Raw genomic sequence first — 24,641 nt, forward strand, 5'->3', positions numbered from 1 at the left:
AAGCCGTACCTATATAAATCTGTTCCGCGTGTGAGAGGCGATATCACGTTGCGTTTCGGTATAAGCGAGACCTGGGGCAAGAAGCACGGCCGTGGGCAGCGGACACTTTCTAGACAGCGAGCGCAACTGGAGGGGAGGAGTCTCGGGCCCAGGCCGCATTATAAATGTGGCGGACGGTCGCTCGCGATCATTTGAACACTGCCGGCTTCTACTCAAGTAGGCGCGTCTGCGAGAAGGCTCTGGGACGACGTGCCGTGCTGTGGACACGCGTGTCGAGGTAACAATCAGCAACGCTGCATTAGTCGTCCTTCACTGCTCTCTTACGATTCCCCTATTTTCTTGGACATAAACAATGCCGTGTGTCCAAGCTATGGACTGACAAGGCAGGTTGCGATTGGAATCTCAGTTTAATATTTATAATGATAGTGTTCAGAAATGGTCTTACGTCCTATTCTTTCGTTATTATGTCTGTGAAGAGTGTCTTTAATGATACAGACTCCACAAATTTCTCCTTTCTTTTCCCTAGTCTGGTCCTGAAAACCTGAGTATCAAATACGCTTTTCTTTGTGTGACTTGCATTACTTAACGTTATGTGAATAGAATCTCTAAAATTAGAACTTGTGCACAACATTCTTATCAGTCTGTTATGTCGATACTGAGGTAACGTTTTAAGAGGATACTATACTGATGTGACTAATGTCCATGGATACCACCTAATATCGTGTCGGAACTTTTTGTCTCGCATAGTGCAGCAACACGACGTGGCGTGGACTCAAAAAGTCGTTAGAAGTCCCCTGGAGAAATACTGAGCCATGCTGCCTCTATAGCCGTCAATAATTGCGAAAGTGTTGCCGGCGTAGGATTTTGTGCACGAATTGATAACTCTATTGTGTCCTATACATGTTTGATGGGTGACCGAATCATTCGCTAGAATTGTCAAGAACGTTCTTCAAGCAAATTGGAAACAATGGTGGTCCTATGACATTACGCATTACCAACCATAAGAATTCCATCCTTGTTTCGGACCATTAAGTCCACGTACGGCTGCAAATGGTTTCCCGGTAACCAAATGGTTCAAATGGCTCTGAGCACTATGGGACTTAACGTCTCAGGTCATCAGTCCCCTAGAACTTAGAACTACTGAAACCTAACTAACCTAAGGACATCACACACATCCATGTCCGAGGCAGGATTCGAACCTGCGACCATAGCGGTCGCGCGGTTCCAGACTGAAGCGCCTAGAACCGCTCGGTCACCAGCGGCCGGCCTCCCAGTAACCGAACATAGCCATTACCACTTAATGGTCGGTTCAGTTGGAACAGAGGACCCAGTCCATTCCTGTCCTTGGCTTCGTGGGATCTTGCTTGTCCTCTAACCCTACCGTCAACTTTTACCAACTGAACTCTGGACTTATCAGAACAGCTCACGGATTTCCAATCATCTACTGATATGATCATGATCCCAGGTGAGGCCCTGCAGACGATGTTGCGGTGTCAGCAAGGGCACTCGCGTCGGTCATCTGCTGTCTCAGCCCATTAACGCCACATTTCGCCTCCTACCCTATCGGATTTGTCCGTCGTACGTCCCACATTGATTTTTGCGGTTATTTCGCCTAGTGTTACTTGTCTGTTAGCACTGACAATCCTACGCAAACACTGCTGCTCTCGGCAGTTAAGCGAAAGACCTCGACCACTGTGTTGTCCATGGTGAGAGGTAATATCTGAAATTTGATATTCTCAGCAAGCGCTCTACACTGTGGATCTTGGAATAATGAATTCACTAACGATTTCCAGAATGGAATGTCTGATGCGTCTTGCTCCAGCTCCCAGTCGACGTTCACAGTCACTTAATTCCCAAAGTGCGACCATAACCACGTCGGACACAGTTTCACATGAATCATCTGAGACAAAAGGCGGCTCCAACATATCTTCTCGATACCACCGCCACCTGTATATGCGTGTGTCCATGACTTTTTATCACCTCAGTGTACAATGCCCAATCACATTAATGTGACCACCTGTCGAAAGGCAGAATAAAGTTTTTGCTGCGAGATGTGCAACAAGAGAATCAATGAGGTTCTGGAAGGTACCAATAGGGTCGTGGAGCCATGGTACCTCCAGTGCTGTGGCCAGTTGCGCTACGTTTCTCGATTGAGAATCCATGCTGTGAACAGCCTTATAGCAATGGTCCTAAAGATTCTCGTCTGGTTTTAAATCCGGGGAGTTTGGTGGTCAGAAGACTACAGTAAACTCATCGTGGTGCTCTTGGAACTATGCACCTACACTGAAAATTGTATGATATGTTTCATTGTCCTCGTGATAGATGACCTCGTGCCGAGGAAAAACAAAATGCTGTAAGTGTGAACGTGATCCCGAATGATAGATGCATACATGTGTTGATCCACTGTGCCTTCCAGAATGACGACATCACCCAAGGAACGCCACAGAAACATTCCCCAGACCACAATGCTCCATCCTCCGGCCTGGACTCTCCCGATGATTGTCGCTGGATATTTGTTTTCAGATAGAGTGTAAAACGTGATTCACCTGGAAAGGTGGACGTCCAGTGGCCGTATTGGGATTCAAATTCCAGCCTTGGTCGCCGATGAACAGCAGTCGCCATGGGTGCATGAACCAGGTGACTGCTGCGGAGGCCGATACCAACCAACGTTCGCGGAAAGGCCGTTGAGGAGACAGTTGGTAGCCCTTTGGTACATCTGGGTGGTCAGTTGCTTAATAGTTGCACGTTTATTTGCTCGTCCACATCTCAGCAGCCGTCGTTCACCCCTGCCATCCATGGTCTCTGTTGTTCCACAATTGCATCGGCGCTACGGTGGTTGGTTGTTGCACGTTGGCGTCGAAGAAAGGCGACGGTCACATTAATGTTCAGTAGACGGTTACCAATTAATTTGCGGTATTCATTCCACGAACGGTCAGTAGGCAATCTTCAAACTTCTTGTTATTTCCTACAAAGTCATCTTGGTACTGATAGCTCCTTGTGAATTAGTTGTTAGTAACAAAGGAATTGCAGCGTTGTTTCTGTAAACACTAGACAAATCAACAATTTTCCCTTGAATAGTACATACTCAACGATTGTACACAATTGTGTGCGTTATCCTGCTGAAATGGCGATGATACGCGACAAATTCAGGTTTACGAATTTAAATTGAAAATATTTATCACTGCATACTATCTTTGTGCAATGTACAGGTCTTTCGCAGTATTTTGTATTTTTTGTAATACTCTACGTATGAAGCAGTTGGGCCCCTTTGGCACCGAAGAATAAGAAAAAAAAAATAGTGAAAGCAAAAACACAGGAAAGCAATAACTGGTAACATTTAATAATTTCAACATATAAAAACAATTTTGCCACTCCATCAGATGAATTGTTCATTATGTATTTTTTGTACCTAGTTCCACTTCCTAAGGGCAAGGCTGGCCGGTGTAGCCGAGCGGTTCTAGGCGCTTCAATCTGGAACCGCGCGACCGCTACGGTCGCAGGTTCGAATCCTGCCTCGGTCATGGATGTGTGTGATGTCCTTAGGTTAGTTAGGTTTTAGTAGTTCTAAGTTCCAGGGGACTGATGACCTCAGATGTTAAGTTCCATAGGGCATAGAGCCATTTGAACCTGAGCACAAGCATCTCTGCCGGCCGGAGTGGCCGCGCGGTTAAAGGCGCTTCAGTCTGGAACCGCGCGACCGCTACGGTCGCAGGTTCGAGTCCTGCCTCGGGCATGGATGTGTGTGATGTCCTTAGGTTAGTTAGGTTTAAGTAGTTCTAAGTTCTAGGGGACTTATGACCACAGCAGTTGAGTCCCATCGTGCTCAGAGCCATTATTGAACAAGCATCTCTAGCTGCTACAGTATGCCTTGCACATCATCAGTGAACAGGATTTTACCGAAGGACTGTCATTGGCTATCAAACGTCCCTTGCGTTATGGCCCTGCGATTTTCTTTTCCTTTACTTCACTCAATGACCTTCAAAATTATGCTCGGATAACTTTATGCCCCCTTCATATGTCAAAGATACTGCTTAAACCTTTTATTTTAACCATGCTGTAATTAAAAAATGCCGTTGGGAAGTATGACAATCTCGTTTTGCAACACTTGGTCAATATCGTGGTCAAGCAGAAGACGAAAATCCAAAAATGCTTTTTGTGCCACTGAGCTAAACCAAAGTTCCTCTTAACTAAAAATTTGGCTGAAAAAGATACATTTTTGTGCCACCCTTCTGTAAAATAAATGATTCTGCAGAAGCCTTTGTTACTGCAATGAATGTCTTTTATTATTCGCACACGTGTGGTATAACAGGAGAGAACAAAATAAAATTAAAATGGTGTGAAGCAAGAAATTGTTTCCTTGGGAAGGTCACCTGCCCTCCTGCCCCGTATACCTTTCTAGTTCTCTTCAGTTTCGGACGTAAGATCGACAACGACTATATGCCATAAATGTGAGCTCATCGACTAAGAAATGTTAAACATCTAACTTCCACGTACATTTCCTATCACTTACTTTCTCTTCATTTCGTTGTCTACGGCTACATGCGCACTGTGAAACATTGAAGAGAACGGCAGAGGATGATTAGTGGGCATAGTACCACGCGTTACGGCTTCTTGCGCTGCAACAGCGTATGGAGCGCGGGAAGAGTGACTGTTTGAATGCTTCTGTGAGTGCTGCAATGAATCAAATCTTGTCTCTACAGTCCCAACTAGAGAGAGCTGTAGGAGATTGAGGAATACTTCTGCACTCTCCACTTAACGTTGGTTCCTGGAGCATATAAGTAGGCTTTCATGGGCCGAATTAATTTTAGAAGTCTGTCAGTTCAGTTCTTTCAACATTTTCGTGACGATCTCCCATAAGTCAGATAACCGGAGACTATTTGTGCCGCCATACTTTGACGCCCTTCTTTGCATACTGTGCGTTCAATGTCCCTGGTAATCATACTGGTGTGTGTTGCACATATTTTAGCAATATTCTCAACTGGCACGCACAAATAATTTGCGAGCGGTCTCATGTGTAGACTGACTGCATTTTCCCACTGTCCTGCCAATGTTACGACGACTACAACCTGCCTTACTCTACGACTGAGCCTGTGTGAAAATTTCATCCATATCAAAAAAAATCGCTACGCTCAGCAGTATTTATGAGCTGCTGGTTCCAGTTGTAACTCATTGATGTTTTAATGACATGATAATAACGCCTTTTGTGAAGTTCGCAATTTTATTTCTCTGTACATGTGAACCAAGTTGTCAGTCTTCGTTCGACTTCGAAATCTTATCAAACTCTCACTGTATATTTGTGTAGCTTTTCTCAGATTATGTAGTACTTCGTTGTAACAGCCGTGTGAAGAAAAATATCATGTGGAAGGAAAAAAGAAATGTGTCTGTTCGCAGGAACAAGTAAAAATCCTTGCATATACCGAAAACTACTCAAAATTACTAAGGAAAGTTATTAAAAATCAAGGAACGTGCACATTATGTCAGAAATCATCAGTTTCGTCAACAGGTTGTATGGGCCCCGGCGACAGGACAATAGGAAACAGAACAGGTCAGCATTACTATTGAATTAAATAGAGGGCCTATAGTTAATCACTTACAGGTAGCAGGTATGTTGAATAGTCATTTCTTAAACGTAGGACAAAATATTGTAAGAAGCAATTCAAGAAAGAAATCACAGCAGTTCTTAAACGTAGGATAAAATATTGGAACAAGCAATTCAAGAAAGAAATCGCAGCAGTTTGTTCTGAAAAAACATTTCCCGTAAAATTCGATCATATGAATGTATCAGCAACTTCTTCTGACGTTAAGGAAATTATATTCCTAAAAATAAAAGCTCATCTAGATTTGATGATGTTTGCAATAGAGCACTAACGGCTTGTTGCCGTATAATAATCCCAGTCTTGTCCGCCTGCTTCGCTGGGTGGTAACGCGCTCACTTCTCATGCAAGCGGGCCCGGGTTCGGTTCCCGGCCAGGTTGGAGATTTTCTCCGCTCGGGGACTGGAAGGTGTGTTGTCCTCGTCATCCTTTCGTCCTCATCGCCGGAGTCCAAGTTGCCCAATGTGGAGTTGAAAGAAGTAAGACGTGCACTTGGCGGCCGAACTTCCCCGAATAGGGGCCTCCCAGCCGACGATGCCATTCACTCATTTCCATTTTTCTTCAATCCCAGTCTTATCTTAAATACATAATTTATCAATAACTCAAAGCATTTTACCTCACAGACGGAAACAAGCCATTGGTAAACCTCCTTGCAATAAAGGTGATAGGGGAAATATCAGTTACTACTGAACTGTTTCACAACTGACTTCACATTTCATTTTTTTTTTTGAGACGGTGATGTATTCTAGAAGAGTACCACACCTGAACAACAATAATATCCTCAGTAAATCACAGTTTGGATTTCAGAAGAGTTGTTCAACTGATAATCGGACTAACAGTTTCATTCATCAAGTTTTACAAGAATTGTGTACAAAATAGCATCGGAGGGTATTTTGTGCGACCTATCTAAGGCATTTCACTGTGTGAATCACAGTATCCTCCTAGATATACTGACGTTTCATGGAATTAATGGTATAGCCAACTAATGGACAGTTTCATAACTTCAAAAATGGTTCAAATGTATATAAGCGCTATGGGACTTAACATCTGAGGTCATCAGTCCCCTTAAACCTAAATAACCTAAGAACACCACACACATCCATGCCCGAGACAGGATTCGAACCTGCGACCGTAGCAGCAGCGCGGTTCCCGACTGAAGCGCCTAGAACCGCTTGGCCACAGCGGCCGGCAGTCTCACAACTAACCAACAGCATGCAGAAAGTTGTACTTAGAAATTCAACCAATTAAATCAGAGAAGACTCTCCTAACAGGGAAGAAATCACGTATGGGGATTCCTAAGGGTCGAACTTAGGTCTATTATTGTTCCCGATGTAGGAAAACAGTTTTCCGTCTATTATATGGAAAGCAGAATTAGTGCATTTTGCGGATGGCACTAGCATTATAATCAGTCCAAGCATACATACAGCTACAGAGAAAACGGCAAATAATGTTCTTAAAAGTATTATTGACTGGTCTTCGGCAAAGGTCTAACTCTCAATTCTAGAGAGACACGTCTACAGGGTACTACTCCAACGATGGGTGCAACACAACTGTGAGAAAATATTAAACAGATTCAAAAAGTCGAAAATTTTAACCGTCTACATTGGTCATAATTTAAAATTAAATAGCACGTATTTAAACTCCTAAAACACTAGTATGAAATGAAAAATAATGAGTCGCTTTCTAAGAACAGTGCCTTACTGTAGCCTGTCTGTTTCATTTTTACCCTAAGTGAATATTAACACATCAAATTTTAAGTTCTGTATGTTACTGTAAGATCTTTAAATAAAGTTATAAGCTGAGTGTTACTATTACATTTTTGTTATTATTATTAAAACAACAAACTGGCATATAGCAATGTCGCCGACTTTACGAAAAATGTATTAGTAATGGTGCTTTCAGTATTCAGTGATATTTGCGTTTAGAACCATTGCAAACCTTGGGGAAAGAAAATTCGATAAGTTGTCATATTATGCATACTTGCATTCAGTATACTATATGGAATAATGCTCTGGGTTAATTCAACTTGAAAACAGAAATTCTTGATTGCTTAAAACCCTGCTGAAAAAACAATGTGTGGTGATCACCCATGATCATCTTGTAGACATCGGTTTAAGGAGACAGGTACTTTGACTGCTGTTTCACAGGACATTCATTACCTCATGAAGTTTGTTGTAAATAATCAAACCACAATTTCCCATTATTTATTCAGTGATGTATGATGTCTGACAGACAGGAAAGTAAAATTTCAAAACGACTTAAAAAGTTTTTTTGACAACTACTTGTATCACATAGAAGAACTTTCACTATTCTACTGTGTAAAAGGTGGTGTGTAGAAATTACTAACTCATATCCGTATAGTTAATTAAAATAATATTTGTAGATGTTCAGAATATTTACAAAATAATGTATGTGAATGTAGGATGGCTTGTTCCGCATCATTACGATTTATCGTGAACATGATCCATGGAACATGAAACTATCTTCACATAACTGAATGATCTACAAAATTGTCTGGGGTTACTATTAATATTTCGTGTTAGGCCATTAACATACAACGTTAAAAAGCAAGGCTCACATCACATCGAGCAAGCCTCGAGTTACTTGTCTTGCCGATGATTCCAGATCAAAGATAACTCACTACCAGGAAATTCACAGTCTAGTAAAAGATTTTGTTTGTGGTTGTGCGGATGTGCCGTTGCCGGGATAGGAGACGGCGCTGCACCTTTCTTCTTGATTGTATTTCATTTTTCTTAACGTAATCTTTCCAGTTGTTGACAAATACTTCAGTCTCGAGGTTTTGGAATCGAAGTTGAAAAATTGCTGCTCACCAGCAACCCCTTTTGCAGTGGTGGTCGGAAACATTCGGCTTGGAATCTCCTTCACGGGAGTATAAGATTAGTTGTCCTCAGTGATGAGCCCCGCTTCGAAATGAATCCCAATGACCAGTTGAAAAATTATTTTGAATCCCTCCGTCCCCCTCGGACGTACGCAGCAACATTACTTTATTTGCGCCAAGCCTAACGACCTCCTCTCTCATGTATCATTGCCCAACACGCAAGAATGTGGTCGCGCATAAAGCACAGTTTAAATATTAAGAAAATTCATGCTGCTTCAAGTATTTTTTAGACATTTTTTCTCCACCATAAGATTTTGTGGACGGCGGTTAGTGTTACAGAGTCTTCGCTGAATGGTTTAAAACTGTTTCGTGTGAATGTTTCGTTTCTCACATATTTCTGTACTGCTAATTTTTACTCAAGTCTCATCGTGATTTCATCAATTTCTACAGTGATTTTTTGAGAAGATTAAGTTGCCCCTTTACCGTCAAATTTCTTGAAAGAGAAAGTTTTTCTCATCTTGGAGCCTCTTATACTGAAATCGCATCCAATTTAATAAACATCACAAATCATTTTTGCCGCGTGAACTGTGTTTATTCATTTTGTATGAACGAATTACAAAATGCTGCGGTTCTCTTGTGTGCTATGTCCAAGATTCGAAGTTAAGGTACTAGGGTTTTTATAACGCGGCCATTGGGTACTAAAAGGTGGCTGGCCCCCTGTACTAGCGCAACGTGAACGTGGCGCAAACTAATATTGGAAACAACGACGGCGCGGAAATATATTCAGGACAATCCACTATCGTACGACTCTTCTTTCGCACAGGAGTTGTAGCATCGCACATGTCTTGACCACTGGCTAAATTTTAAAATGAGTTGCAAGCCCCCCAGTCATGTCAGCTACAAAACACGGAAGCTGCATCGTAGGAGGTACAGCTCGAGACGTTGCACGATCTTCCTCAGATACCTTCTCTTGTTGTGGAATGACGCTGTAGCTCAACATCAAAAAAACATTTCTTAACGTTCTTACGTCCAAGGTGAAGATTTATTTCACTGCGACTGCTACTTCGTAGTGTTTTCTAGTTTTTCCTGAAATGTATCTACATTTAGAGTCAAAATCATCCATGCAACAGACACAAAGAGCAGAATATATTTTTCAGGAACTACACTCCTCAGAAAATTTAAAGGAACATGACTTTGGGCGTCTGCCATTTTCCATTGAGCAATACTTAAGGTCTGGATATGTTACCTTTTTTTCACACTTTAAGAACACTACAAACCATCATTACATTCTCGATTGTTTACATAAAAAGAACTGAAATGTCCAACATTTGTCGAATAAAAGTGGCAATAGTCATTCATCCCTTCATCCTGGGTACTTATTATTGGACTTTGAGAGCCTCAATAACGTTTACACCCTCCGTGAGCGTTTATCACAGCCTGACACCTATGTGGCGTGTTCTGTACACGTCTGTGGAGGTCAGCCTTGTACATCCATTCCACTTCTTCGACGAGAACCCATGAGAGTTCTTGGACAATTTGTGGTGGAACAGGACGACCACGAACACGTCTTTCAAGCACGTCCCACTTATGAACGATGGTATTCAGGGCGGAACTCACTGCCGGTTATTGCATTACTTCAATTTCCAGGCTTCGCAAGGCATTCCTGCTGACACGCGCCACATAGGTTCTGGCATTAGGAGGAATCCAAGACCACAATCGTATTCAGCACCTGGTCCAATAGGCTGCGTTCGATGTACTACCTGATGGTAATGCGGCCACAGGCACCAACAAGACCCGTATGTACGTCAGCACTGAAGACTCCCAACGGCATCACATAACCTTCGAAATAATTTCCTAGACAACATTTGGTAGGTACCCCTCACCACGGGTCTCGGCTCATAAACTCGGTGATCGCCCTGCATCAGGGGATTTCTGGACTCGTCTTTGAAAAACACGTTAACGCAGTGACAAAGTTGCCAGTTGACATGGGAAATGCGGAGCTGAAGGCGATCTGCAAGATATTGTCATAGCAAGCGAGGTACTCGAACGGGACAGTTGGGTCATTAGATGTTTTCTGGTAACCTCTTGATTACAGTCTGCACGGACACAGCGGCTCCAGGGATCGTCTTGCAGTGCTCTGGCGGCGTCCATACAATGTCACAACGCAGAGGTGGCCAGATGCCGGTCTTCACACAGGGTTGTAACGCGTCGGCGTCTTTATCCAACTGGCCGGCCGGTGTGGTCGTGCGGTTCTAGGCGCTTCAGTCTGGAACCGCGTGACCGCTACGGTCGCAGGTTCGAATCCTGCCTCGGGCATGGACGTGTGTGATGTCCTTAGGTTAGTTAGGTTTAACTAGTTCTAAGTTCTAGGGGACCGATGACCACAGATGTTAAGCCCCATAGTGCTCAGAGCCATTTGAACCTCTTTCCAACTGGCCCTGTGTACTGACTTGTCTCCCTGCAGCGTGTCCACAATCTATGGATGGGGGCATTGGCATCTGCAGCAACACGACCGCAAATCCATCCTTCTCGGATTAAACAGACTGCACTTGGAACTTGCACTGCTTTACGATGTCGCATTGCACGTGCTTGGTTGAATTCAACGTCAACAAATGAACTGCCATCTGTGTACCTCATTAGAAAATACTGGTTCACCGGTACTCACTTCCAACTTTGGGATCACTTGATACTACAATGCATAACATATCCAATAGATGTCGAATGGTTTTAATTGTTGCCTACGCCGAAAGTCAGGATAAAAACCATTCAGTAAAACCACAGGTACTGCCTATATCAAAACAGATTTAATATACCGGACGTTGATACATGTATTCCCTTAATTAGTTTGAACAGTGTGTGTTTCCGTTATTAGTTTTTATTATGCACTGACGAGCCAAAACGTTAAGACCACCTGAACAGCATGTTGGTCCACCTCTGGAACGCAATACAAAAGCGATTCTACGTGACATGGATTCAACCCCTTTTTAGATTCCCGAAGGTAACTGAAACCATGTATCCACGAGCAAGTCACGCAGTTCTCGTAAATTACGGGCCTGTTGTTCGAAAGCGCGGAGCTGGTGCCCAATAGCGACCCAGTTGTGTTACATTGGGTTCAGGTCAGGCGACTTTGGTGACCAAGATATGAACGTGAATTTACTATCATGATTCTCAGACTTTACGCAGCACGATACTGGCCTACTGATACGGACGGTTATCCTACTGTAACATGCCATCGCTGTCGGGGAAGACGTAATGCACGAAATGACGCTGCCCACCCATGTGCAACGACGAAGTCATCTGTTTCCCACTGGGGGTTTTTCACTGCACTCCTGAGCAACATCAGTAAGTGGTGGAACGTCATCTTGATATGATTTTGGCGTACCATAGATGAGATTAACACAGCTCTGGTATATATTGTTCCACTTTTCAGTGCCGATTCTACGTAAGTCTCCACAGATGTCCGATCGGGTTCATGTTCAGAAAACAAGCAGACGGCTCCATTCTGGTGATCCTAGCATGCTGAAGAAACATACAGGCTGTCCCAAAATAATGTATACACTCTTTGAAACAGAATCTCTCTTTAATTAAAGGAGACAGAAATAAAGTTTTTATGGGTAATAATTTAGAGGGCGGTGAAAAACATAACAATGCTTTCTTTTGTTTCACGATTGCCAGAAAACATGTTTGAACAACGGAAATGGGTGCTGAAGCGTTACTGGAAAACAGAGAATGTGAGTGCGGTACGCCGACATTGGAGAGTTGAGTTTGGAACACCACCACCGACAAGAGTAACAATTACAAGAATCAGAGATAAGTTTGAAGTCGAAGGAACGGTGCACGGTATGAAGAAGTGACATAACGGACGAAAGAGAAGTTCAACAGACAATGAGACTGTTGATGCGATTATCCAGACACACACTCGATCCCCGAAGAAATCTGTGAGGCAATGCCCTCGTGAGACTAGGATCTGCAGAAACAGTGTTCATAGAATTTTGCGGTCTCAGAACATTAAGCCTTACATTCCAAGACTTCTCCAAGCTCTTAACTAGGATGACCCTGATAGGCGAAGCGAATTTTGTGAGTGGTTCATTAACAGATGTGAAGAAAAGTAACGTTTCCAAGAACGAATTCTTTGGTCAGATGAAGCGACTTTTAAACTTGATGGAACAACTAACTGCCATAATTGCGTGTACTGAGCCAGGGAGAATCCATACGTATCCGAGCAAAGGCATGTTAATCTACCAGGCGTAACAGTTTGGTGTGGTCTGTCTTCTAGAGGGTTAATCGGGCCGTACTTCTTTGACAACACTGTCACGAGCGACTCGTACTTGGAAATATTGGAAACGATAACTCCTGGTCTTACCGTTGTGTTTGGAAATGAAGATTATTACTTTCAACGGCATGGGGCGCCACCTCCCTTTCACCTGGATGTGAGGGCATTTCTCAAACGTACATTCCCTGCCAGATGGATAGGACAAAGAGGGAGTGTGGAGTATCCCGCTCGATCTCCCGATTTAGCTCCTCTAGACTTCTTTCTGTGGGGTACTCTCAAGAACACAGTTTACGCTGCGAGACTGCAAACACTGGATGATCTTAGAGAGCAAATTGAGCAATTCTCTGATGCTCTTCCGTTGCAAACAATAAAATTGGCATGTTACTCAGCAGTAAGTCGTAGTCGATGGTGTATTGCAATGGACGGACACCAGTTTGAACATTTACCACTATGAGTCACCTAACACCACTAAAATTGTATTTATAATCAATTTCATTAAAGAGATGTTCAGTTTCAAAAAGTGTATACATTATTTTGGGACACCCTGTATTCACCAGATCAGCATCATGAGCACGCAGTTTAGCATCCATCAAGGTGAAATTTTCATCAAAAAGTATGCGATGCGGTCGGAATATTGGCCGCAGAATCAAGTCTCTGCACCATACAACAGTGAGATTTCACTAAAAAGTCGTGGCAGGTGTAGAGGAGCCCATGTAATAACACTCCAGAACGCCACTCCACAAACGCCTCATTGCACATGTGATACAAAGTACTGGAGGCATTCGATGTTACCTGCGTCTCCTATCAGCTCGATGCGATACATGTCACCCTGTAGCCTGTTCGAACGCCTAATGCAGTTCTGGATCACAGAACCCTCGGTTCCTTTAACTCAAAAGTCTTGGCATTCTGTGCACCGGTAGATAGTTAACGGACTGTGCGGTGTAAGTCCTCAACAACACCAATTGATAGGAACCGATTCCATGTCCACACAGATCAATTTCATTCCAGTGCACACGTCGAGCAACTTCGCTGTTTGACAAGTCTTCTGGGCATAACATGATGAAGCGAACCAGACCACTAGTGGCTTCTCCATCGTGGGGTAATGAGTGTTCACTGTACTGTTTCAGAAATGTTTCTAATGCCTCCATACTGGTTCTTTATTTTCAACTGAAATGCTAAAATCCATTCGAGTGCGACGTTTTGTCTGTAGGCAGTGCTAAATGTATGTACCTCTCAAACATCTGAGGTGACCTCTCGATTGTTATAGGAACAGTCACAACAGAAAAACTTTTGATGATGTGTATATGTTGCTACTGAGAGTTTTTGTAATATCTACAGCAAACATGACCCGAGGAAATTTTGGAAGAGAAGTGTTCCTGTCCCAAAACATTGGTGCCACTATCCATCATCATTAAGTTTCTTTGATATCATATATGTATTACGCCATTCTGTTGACTAACGCTTATTCTCACTGTAAGGTGTATTTGCCAACAGTTGCATTCTTTAAACCCATTTAAAAAATGAAACCTGTTGAATTGTTACACGTCGCATATACAGTAGATGAAACAGCGGTATCAACTACTGCTAGAAACAGTTTATTTAATTTTTATTGAAGTTTGATCTTTACTTTCTCATAATGCTAATAGCAAGACTGCAGTACACATTAATAACAGCTGCAATTGTTCGTTAAGTATACTATGACCTCACGAGGTTGGATTTATTTGTTTATCTCATTTTCAGACTCCAAATTCAGCGCGTAAACTACGGTTAAAGAATTCATCATAGAGGGAGGTGTCTTCCCGTTGGTGTGAGGAAAGTTCCAGTTTAGTTGGGCTTAGCCACTGGAGAAGCGTTTATTCGCTATGAAGCACGTGAAGTCACTGCTGTTGCTAGCGCTGCTGCTTCCTGCCCTGCACAACGTGGTGAGTTTGTTGTGTGTAATATGCAGAGATACCCTATGAAGAAAAATATTATATGCTACAACAAGAATTTTACTATACCGTACTGTTTACCACAGTTTTTCCATTAGACAGCATACAATTTCTCGTTGTAATTAACATACTTTAGCAGACTACTTTTTAAATTCATTTAGTCATCTGCTCTGCAGTTATCTGAGCTAAGTCTCTTAAAATCAACTAAACATTAACTACAAGCTTTCAACCCAACCAATGGAGTGCGAGAGACCCATTTAGTAGAAAGTTTGATGCATTTCATTCCGAGCTATTCGAGTTAAAATTGTGAAAATCAGATTCCAGGTCTTTGTTAACTTTCTAAATTATTCACATAACAGCTAATAGACGCTATATCCGTTAAAACGTTATAGTTAATCAAATGTTTACCGTTCTGTGGACATACTGTGAAATCATAGCGCCCACTTTATTATTATTATTATTATTATTATTATTATTATTACTGTTGTTGTTATTTACACATTTGTACCAACGAAATTCTGTGTCAGTGAGACAAGTTCATGGTACGTATTGTTAGACGTATACATTTATTTTAGAAGAAATATCAGAAGGTATTTGAATCAAAAAATTAATAATAATAAACATTCAGCATGAACATTCATTTCCAAAGCACAATACTGTATAAGGAATGAGGAAACATCCGACCATGGTCTATCAGAAGGTAACTCCAGAAATGATGCGAGGACACAAAGTAAAACCCAGATCGAAATGACTGGATCAGTTAATAAGCCAGCATCACCTTTATTTCAGCGAATTTGTGTCATAGGCTCGGGAGGCATTGTCAAATAAAGCAAGCAAATTAGATTAACAAAATTCACAAGGCTTCCGGTTCATTACAATACAAATAAACCAGTTTCAGTTGCTGTAAAGAGCAATCCCTCTCGTACACGGTCCGTCAGCTCAGTACTGCAGCCAGTGGTCCTAGTAACAGTCAAATACACAGCGAACAGCAACTGATGCTGCAAACAGTGGCGGCGCTCTTACGTAGACACAGAATGGACACGCGAGGCGTGGTGTTGCCATGTCTGGCCATCCGTAGTAGGCCTCTCGGCCGTGCTCTTGAGAACTACAGTAGTGCCTATAATCCATCAACTAAACAATGGCAGACGATTTGACAAAATTTTAAACTACATATTGCTGAGAAAGAAAAAGTGATATCAAGGTTTACCATCCCGTCTATGACGCACTATTAAATACGGATGGGACGTTGTTGTTGTTGTGGTGGTCTTCAGTCCTGAGACTGGTTTGATGCAGCTCTCCATGCTACTCTATCCTGTGTGAAGCTCCTTCATCTCCCAGTACCTACTACAACCTACATCCTTCTGAATCTGCTTAGTGTATTCATCTCTTGGTCTCCCTCTACGGCTTTTACCCTCCACGCTGCCCTGCCCTCCAATACTAAACTGGTGATCCCTTGATGCCTCAGAACATGTCCTACCAACCGATCCCTTCTTCTAGTCAAGTTGTGCCACAAACTTCTTTTCTCCCCAGTCCTATTCAGTACTTCCTCATTAGTTATGTGATCTACCTATCTGATCTTCAGGATTCTTCTGTAGCACCACATTTCAAAAGCTTCTATTCTCTTATTGTCCAAACTATTTATCGTCCATGTTTCACTTCCATACATGGCTACACTCCATACAAATACTTTCAGAAACGACTTCCTTAAACTTATACTCGATGTTAACAAATTTCTCTTCTTCAGAAATGCTTTCCTTGCCATTGCAAGTCTACATTTTATATCCTCTCTACTTCGACCATCATCAGTTCTTTTGCTCCCCAAATAGCAAAACTCCTTTACTACTTTAAGTCTCTCATTTCCTAATCTAATTCCCTCAGCATCACCCGAATTAATTCGACTACATTCCATTATCCTTGTTTTGCTTTTGTTCAAAAAATGGTGCAAATGGCTCTGAGCGCTATGGGACTCAACATCTGAGGTCATTAGTCCCCTAGAACTTAGAACTAGTTCAACCTAACTAACCTAAGGACATCACACACATCCATGCCCGAGGCAGGATTCGAACCTGCGACCGTAGAGGTCTCGCGGTTCCAGACTGCAGCGCCTAGAACCGCACGGCCACTTCGGCCGGCTTGCTTTTGTTGCTGTTCATCTTATATCCTGCTTTCAAGACACTATCCATTCCGTTCAACTACTGTTCCAAGTCCTTTGCTGTCTCTGACAGAATTACAATGTCATCGGCGAACCTCAAAGTTTTTATTTCTTCTCCATGGATTTTAATACCTAAGCAAAATTTTTCTTTTGTTTCCTTCACTGCTTGCTCAATATAGAGATTGAATAACATCGGGGAGAGGCTACATCCCTGTCTCACTCCCTTCCCAATCACTGCTTCCCTTTCATATCCCTCGACTCTTATACTGCCATCTGATTTCTGTACAAATTGTAAATAGCTTTTCGCTCCCTGTACTTTAACCCTGCCACCTTCAGAATTTGAAAGAGAGTATTCCACTCAACATTGTCAAAAGCTTTCTCTAAGTCTACAAATGCTAGGAACGTAGGTTTGCCTTTCCTTAATCTAGCTTCTAAGATAAGTCGTAGGCTCAGTATTGCCCCACGTTTTCCGATATTTCTACGGAATCCAAATTGATCTTCCCCGAGGTCGGCTTCTACTAGTTTTTCCATTCGTCTGTCGCTCAGTTTTGTGTGTGTGTGGTTTTTTTTCTTTTTTTTCGTCATAGAGGTCATTCTTACATTCGCCTTATTCGACGTAAGGAAAGCCGTAAATCTGGATAGATGGACGGGGAATTAACTCACTCTGCCCCTTGAAATGAATGCAGTGTTTTGACTACTGCACCCTTTGCTCGGCCTGTTTATCAGAACAAGGATTCACCACATTTCTAGAGAAACTCGTATCCAGTTTTGAAAACAGGTCTCTCTTATGCAATTTGGCTAAAATCTAATAAGCCTTAGTTTATTATGGAATAACAGCATATTTCATGAATGAAGCGTGAAATTATTTGGTACTCACATACTATATTTGAAATAAATTATCCTGTTTCCATTCGTGACTTAACTTACAATGAAACTAATAGTAATGCACTGAGACACTTATCTATTGTTGCTACCAGAATGTGCGGACAAATTTTCTGGGTGTTAGGCCCATATCACCGTCCAGCAACCAGGTGTGTTGACGCTCGGATCGAATTCTAATTATAGAGATTCACGTAAACATTAAAAAGTGTCCAACTGAGCACATAAGACGATCAGATGGTTTTTAATTGAAAGAAATAAAGAATTCCTTGTCTGACTTCGATGATAGTTGATTTAGAGAATAGGTAAAATGCTGTTCTGCACATTTTTCATAGCTTTATAAACTACCATTTAAGCATTGTATCTGTACCCTAGTTCAGAATCCGTGATAGACAGTATATCCCTCCCATAACTGGCTGGGTAAGTCATTTCAAAGGTCGGAGGAGGGCTACGCCATACCAACTCCAACAAAATCGTTCCCAGTAAAGTAGTCTGATGTTCAAAACAATATATGGATTAATTAATTTTATTTTACTTGCCTGTAAAGAACTGATTAGACTTTTCGCCATGCTTAAATGTCATGTTAAAATTTACTGACCCATGATCGGTAGATTTATGCTTTAAGACATTTTAAGTGGGAAATGTGGGGATGAAATCGTCTGCGTGTCTTCGCAAATTGTTGCCAAATTGTAGGATTGCACGCAGAGGACCTGTACATCGGCGTATTACTGCAACGTACTCTGACGTCTACGCTGAAATGCTAGCATCAGACTGGAAGAGTGCATTGCCACTGCCGTTGGTCGTTGTGAACATAACCTGTGTTGGTCAATTGTCTTGTTACTGGTCAGAATCCACATAACTAGTCTATCCGCTTGTGATGTTTTTTAGTGTGTGCTACCACATTTACTGTACAAGTGTCGGTGTGGGAACTTTTCAAAAGACGATATCTCGTAAACGACCAGCACTAGAACGCTGCAACAGACCTCACTGACATTCTGATTCACTCTACTTTTAATTTTGTAATGTCAATAGGCATTGTTCGATTTGAAAAAGTGTATGTTTGCACAAAAAATACACCTTCTATTACTAGAATCTGTTGATTGGCTAACGATACGAGCCCCTGACTGCCAGTTGATTCTGTGAAAACCACACATTAACAGCACTTTCCATTTTCGCAATATACTCGTGATGACTGGGTGTTGTGTGATGTCCTTAGATTAGTTAGGTTTAAGTAGTTCTAAGTTCTAGGGGACTGATGACCATAGATGTTAAGCCCCATAGTGCTCAGAGCCATTTTTAATCGCAATATATGCAGTGCAAGTTTTACGTTAATCAGGCTGTATATTTTTTATGTGTCGTATTGTTCCAGATACAACATAAAAATAGCTTCAGTCCACCAGTTGTGACAAAGGTTTTTTGTCTTAGTTGTAATGCAAATGGCTGAATAGGTAACCCGCTACTAATCTTTCCCAACTGAGAGTTCGTTTACTCCACTCCCTGCTGGCAATGATTTAAGTGGAAAAAAAGGCGAGCTCTACAATGCTCCAAGACCTACTCTATAAAGAAACGCTTTTCCAGCCCTTCAGCGCTATAGTATGCTCAAACACGCGACCTGAAAAACCGTCATGCGTAGGAGTAATACAACAGAGTTTACCGTCAGTATGCAAAGTTCCAGATATTGGATGTGATATTCAGAACAACGAATCGACGCCTAAGATTCAGAATCAATGGTTGCATTCTGATAACGCTGACTTGGAGTAAAATTTTTTCCAATGTGTTCTGGTCGGCTGGTACAGCAAGTGTTTTGAATTATTTCAAATCGGGAGGTTTTAAAGTTATTTAATTTCAATAACGCATTTCACCATTTTGGGACATGGTCGGACTGTCTACAAAAGAAGAAAACAATCATTTAGCTACACATAGAGAGAAGGGATGGTAGTATCTTGTACGACTATGTGAATAAATAAACTAAAAAAATGTTAAAACTTACGCAAAAGTAGCTGGATATAAAAAGCATCCGTTGTAGAGGCATAAAAGCTTGGAAATAGACCTTAAGGACACCAGCAGACACCACCAAAGCAGCACCGCGCCTACTGACGTATAATAGCGCTGTCATCTGAGCACGGCACAATACGTTCGCTTAACGCTCACACAAACATGATGGTCAAATGGCCAAATGGCTCTGACTACGATGGGACTTAACATCTGACGTCATCAGTCTCATAGACTTAGAACCTAAGGACATCACATTCATCCATAACTGAGGCAGGATTCGAACCTGCGACCGTAGCAGCAGCAAACATGATTACGACAGAATGGAAAGCACACAGAGCACTATTGTGGATAGATAACCAAATGGAGGGTAAAATTAGCCGTTAGGCGTGCACTATGTAAAACAAGTAGAAAACACGTGTTTGTGCGAAGTATAAAAAGTCATAGAAATTACGTGGAACCAAGAACGCATTAAGACGCCAATAATTTTGTTTTTAAATTTTTATATTTCTTTTTTCTTAGTATCTGGGGATAAGTCTTTCCTTTCGAAACTCCTGAGTCTGGTGGCTGATGTTTGGAGATATTGGTTACTAATGTATGCGGTGTACGCGCGCTTTAAATTTTAGCCAATTTACTGAGCATTACTGGGCCTTTATAACTTGACTCACTATGTATCATGCTACCATCAGTTTATCTTTTTCCTTTTCCGTATATATTCGGTTTATGTAATTTGTATGACTTCATATGTTGTGGGTATACGTATTTTAATGTATTTGTTTTACATAACTTTATATTCATGTAAGCGTCTTATGGCTACTTTTGTGCGTCATCTTGCTATCTTTTGCAACCCAAGCTCTACGTGCGCTTTCTTGTCTGTCACAGACATATCTGCGTGAGACCTAATGGATGTATTGTGCCGTGCGCAGCTGATACTGTGTTTATACTTTTGTAAGCGTCCTCCAATGCTGTGCTGCTACGGCGATGTCTGCTAATATGCTTGAGGTCAACCTATAATTCCTTGGACTCTACGACGGAGTGGTTTTGTACCTTGTTACTTTCGCGTAAGTTTTAAAGCATGTTTTACATTATTTATTCGCGTTAGTGTTACAAGATGGGACAACGCCCCTGTGTATTTGTCCTTAACGGTTTTCTTGTTTTGTAGGCAATGTAATAATGCCCCAAAAGGACGAAAGGCTTTATTGAAATTAAATAACTTTGTAATCCAGAGTGTTTTCCAACTTGAAAATTATTTGAACACCTCACCAGCCCATTCTTGCAGAATTTTCTCTTAATTTTGTAATATAATTTCAAACCAATTCCAGAATACCTTCCCCAACGTGTTCTTCCTCAGCCGAGATAATAATTCGCCTATAACGTCTCTCTAGCCAACGATCTTTCTTTATTTGCAGGGCACATTACTCAGTAATCCAAAAAAAGCAACTACTGTTCGCACACAAAAGTGGGTTGGCCACTCATTACCTAGCATCTAATACTGCTGTTAGTGCAATTGTGTAACCAGGAAGTATCGGCACGGGTGCAGAGTCGCGAACAAGTGGCGAGTCATACAGCCCACTAACAAAGCGCTAGCGTTACGCAATGGGCGGCTGGAGAAAGTTGTCTGTGGACCACGTGGGTAGTTGGGAAGCGGCCAACCGCATAGGTCACTGGCCCGGCTCAGGTACCGGCGGGACGCTCCATTGCAGTCCAGTAAGCTATCCCTGCTGTACCGTACTAGGACCATGCAAACGTCAGATTAGAGCAATGTGTTCTTACTGACAAAGACTTCAAAATTGTTTATAAAGTCGGTTTGAAGAAAAATCTAGCGTTACGTGTGGGTTGATAAGATAGTTTTACGGGTTACTGACCGTGGTTTATATTGATATCCTGACACTCAAATAAGTTTACTTTGTGTATAGCTTAGGGTATTACGGGTATCCCCTTTTTGCTCCATTCACGAATGATGTGGACGAAGGGACTGAGGCTTCCATATTGACAAACAATACTCACAATTCTGTCTAACGAGGCTTTTGTGACCTACCTCCTTCGTAGATCGTTGCATTTCCTTAATGATATTCCAACGACTTCGGCATGTGGTTTTACCAAAAGTAGTTTTATGTGCGTTCTTTACTTTAGTTAGCCTCGGACGGTTTCATACTTCTGGTCCCTAGGGTATCCGGTGATTTATCTCAGATAGTGTAACCAAATAATAATGGATCTTTCCAACTGCTAGTTCCTGTACGAAGAGTGAGTATTACGCAGTTATTAATGTCTGCCATGGGCCGACGACCCATCTACTTTTCCCACATTATGTGAAAGGGGAGCGGGCTCTTTTGCACTATATAAACTGGACCTGTTCGAAGAGGTCCAGTTATGATTTTAGTTGATTTTAAATTCTGCAATCACTTATCACAGCACCTGCTATGTCAACGACCATTGAAAGGAGGAACAATTGTATGATCTTCCGCAGTGTAAACAATCTCGGAGGACCAAATTCTACGTTTCTGAATTTTCTTTGTTATCCTGTATTGTCACTGAGTAACTTTGTAGACTGTTGGATCTACCTAGTGGCATTTCGTAAAATCCCAATTCTTTTCCGATTTTTCAACTTTGCGTACTCTGCATTTCGGTTAGTTCACATGACCTATCGTTTCTCCCTATGAACTGATATCATTCTTGAAGTGCCCTTATCTGAGATCATAGACTAACTTAGGCTTTTCTCTGAATTAAAAATTTTTCGATTTATTTTTGTCTACACGCGAACAGAGCTGAACATTGGAGAACCTGCTGGATAGGCTGGACATTCCAGAAATCGGTGTTTCAGTGGTATTCACGAGTTAGTCTTTTAACCCTCACAAATTAATTATTGAGAAGAATGTGTTCCTCATCCCAGAGCAGCAGATCTCAGCAGTTAGCGATTCTGCGTCAGTTGCTAATTCTAATAGAAAGAAGATAGTTCTGCTGCTAAGTAGTTCTCGTGGCAGAGGCGATTGTCAGCAGTTGCAGGAAGAGTTGGGGGTGTTATTATCAGGTCACTAGCATTGTGAAGCCTTGTGTAGGATTGGCTCTGGTGACTGTTAACATAGAGGAGTTAAACAGGAGGGGAGGGGGGTGTTTGTTTGGGGGAGGAGACCAGACAGCGAGGTCATCGGTCTCATCGGATTACGGAAGGGCGGGGAAGGATGTGCCCTTTCAAAGGAACCATCCCTGCATTTGCCTGGAGCGATTTATGGAAATCACGGGAAACCTAAATCAGGATGGCCGGACGCGGAAGTGCACCGTAGTCCTCCCGAATGCGAGTCCAGTGTGCTAGCCACGGCACCACCTCGCTCGATCACAGTTATACAGTAATTTAACGAATAAGGCTCAGGTAGTTTTTGTAGGGGAGATGTGAATAGCCTTGATAGGGACGGGGAGTATAATATAGATGGTGACCTGAAAGAAGTAGCTACTCAAACTGGTGGTACAAATGTGCATTTCGTGCAACTGTTTGGCCGTCGTGAACGGCCTCAATACAGCTGTCAGGAGTATTAACGTGAGGCTTCAGAAGGCACTGATGGCGGAGGGCATGGCTCACATTGCAGTGGTGTCAGATTTGTCTATCAATAGATCGGGTTTTACTAGGCATGGCCTGCGCCCCAATTGGTATTGGAAGGGGAGGTTGGCAAAGCTTGCAGGTGACAGTATAGTGGGAGACGGTGGGAGCACTCATGGGAAAATTCCTGGAGTATCTGGTGTAAGAGCTGCATCTTCGTTTTACTACTGCTTAAAGAAACTGGAATTTCTGACTGTTGTCATTTATAGGTCCCCTGTCTGATTTCTGTTCATGCTAGAGAGGGATCCTGGTGCAATTTATAGGAAGTGCAAAAATTCCTTGTACGTGATGACTCCAATATCAGTTGTGTAAGCGAGTGTGTCAGAAAGAGGATGCTGGTAGATCTCCTTAATTCCTATTATGTGATGCAAATTGTACTCTTTCCAACGAGAGTGCAGGAGAACAGTAGCACAACCATAGACGAGATTTTGGTTTCATTCTTCATTACCAGAGGGGCATTCTGTTAGCAAAAAGATGAATGAATTTTCAGATCACGACACACAGATTTCAACGCAAGAAGTTTCTTTACTCAATCACATTTTAAATGTAGTTGTAAACTGTCTAGGAAAGCTAACCCAATTGCAACAGAGATCTTTTTAAACTCATTAAGGAACAAGAGTGGCACGATATTTATAATGCTTCTAACCTAGACGATAAATATAATGCTTTCCTCAACGCCGCGCGTGGTAGCCGTGCAGTCTTGAGCGTCCTGTCACGGTTCGCGTGGTTCCTCCTATCGGAGGTTCGAGTCCTCCCTCGGGCATGGGTTTGTGTGTTGTCGTTAGCATTAGTAGTTTAAGTTAGATTAAGTGGTGCGTAAGCCTATGGATCGATGACCTCAGCAGTTTGGTCCCATAGTCCTTAACACAAATTTCCAATTTCTTTTCCTCGACACATTTATCATGCTCTTTGAAAGTTGCATTCAAATAGAACGTTTCAAACAGGGATTGGCACTAACAGGCAGCCTGGATTGCTGAGGGGTTAAGAGTACCATGTAGGACAAACTGGTACGTCAAAACGTTAGAAGCAGTCACAATCGAGCTGCAGCAACTCATTACAAACAGTAAGGTAATTAAAAATGTTATTAGCAACGCAAAAGGTATGTGGTGCGCAAATAGAACAACTAATTTTCAGGATAAAATGAAAACCATAAGGTCGGTCATAAAGAAGGTGTTTCGTCAGCAGCACCAGGTTGAGGATATAAAGTTAATGCGTAGTAGCAATGTTTCAGTTACTGGTAAATCGGATATAGGTACAATATTTAACAATCAATTTCTTAGTATAGCAGCTGAACTAAATAGGAGCGTAGTTCCTACAGGGAATCCTATGACTATCTTAGAAAATAGCTTCCCGAGACTGTTATCTGAAATACTCCTCCATGAAAGTGAC

At 42.1% G+C, this 24,641-nt stretch overlaps 1 long non-coding RNA gene across 1 annotated transcript in view; it reads left to right on the plus strand.

Annotated features, from left to right (window-relative positions):
• The first annotated feature begins 211 nt into the window (after positions 1–211).
• Positions 212–24,641, plus strand: part of LOC124787769 — a 28,513-nt gene continuing 4,083 nt past the window's right edge. Inside the window, exons 1-2 of the long non-coding RNA XR_007016008.1 lie at positions 212–277; positions 14,447–14,628. This is a non-coding gene — a long non-coding RNA (uncharacterized LOC124787769). The remainder of the gene's footprint in view (positions 278–14,446; positions 14,629–24,641) is intronic.

The sequence above is a fragment of the Schistocerca piceifrons genome, chromosome 3 (genome assembly GCF_021461385.2).
Source record: "Schistocerca piceifrons isolate TAMUIC-IGC-003096 chromosome 3, iqSchPice1.1, whole genome shotgun sequence".
Taxonomy (NCBI): domain Eukaryota; kingdom Metazoa; phylum Arthropoda; class Insecta; order Orthoptera; family Acrididae; genus Schistocerca; species Schistocerca piceifrons.